This window comes from Rhagoletis pomonella, unplaced genomic scaffold (assembly GCF_013731165.1).
Source record: "Rhagoletis pomonella isolate Grant_MI unplaced genomic scaffold, Rhpom_1.0 Rhpom_scaffold_00010, whole genome shotgun sequence".
Taxonomy (NCBI): Eukaryota; Metazoa; Arthropoda; class Insecta; order Diptera; family Tephritidae; genus Rhagoletis; species Rhagoletis pomonella.
Window position 1 is genome coordinate 10,408,300 of NW_023458564.1, and position 1,154 is coordinate 10,409,453.

The window sequence follows — 1,154 nt, forward strand, 5'->3', positions numbered from 1 at the left end:
TTCTATGTTACATATCAATATTTCAATCATTAACTAGTTTTTGAGATGTAATTTTAATAAACATTAAATAAAAGTGTACGTTTTCTGCAGGAAAATACATTGATTTTTTTTTAATAAAATCAAAACTTCTAAAATCGCAAAAATATGTGGTTTTATCGGAAGTTCACAGATGTAACGTGGCAACTTAGCTCGTTTTCATATTTTTTGGTCCGAAATTGTAAAATTTTTGTCCATGCCGCGCCACAATTTTTGTACAGGTGGGTCAATGTGCCTTGAACAAAATTTATTTATATACAAAAAAATTATTTTATTTATTTTTTAATATTAAAATTTTCTATACTTCAAAGCGTTTATAAAAATATATTTACATATATGCACGGACGATTTTTAATATTTTTCAACCGTAAGCAAATCTTCAGTACCATAAAAGATTCAAACACATCAAAGTACAAGCAATGCAATGTCCAAGCTAGTGGTACTCCACTGTACATGTGTATATGAAAGTATGCATGTATGCGTGTAAAAAATGCCAATTCCAGTTAGTCTTTAACCCATTTTAGTGGACATAGTTTTTTGGTTCCAGCTGTTAATAACACACTATTTTACAACGCCTTTTATGTTTAATCTTCATGAAAGTTACATGTATCGTCGAAAACATGGTTACAATCAGAATTTTAAATTAATTGTTATTATTCTCCATACAAAATGTACAAGTTTTGCTTTATTAAATGCAAAGTTATGCGAAAATCTAAATATTTCGCAAACGTAGGGTTAATGGTTTCGCGCACGTGCCAATCTGGTGCCGATTCGCAGAAATTGAATAATTTGTGCTGATGGAAGCGGCGAGGGGAAGACGAAAGCAGAACAATCGTGTATATGTATGTTTATATGTACATTTATAAATGCATACATACTTACATTCTCATTTGTTTGTCTTTTTGGATGCATGAAAAATTTGGTAGCAGAATAGGTAATGAAATGAAGTTTACAAATATGTGCTTTATAAATTTAGGTTTAGTTATTAATAAATTAGATATGTAAATGACAATGTGGGGGACAAATATGCACATGAGTAGCGAAGGTGCCACCCATCGAATGGCAACTTCTTACACGACTTTATTAGAAAAGATTTGAAAACTGCATTATTTCCATAA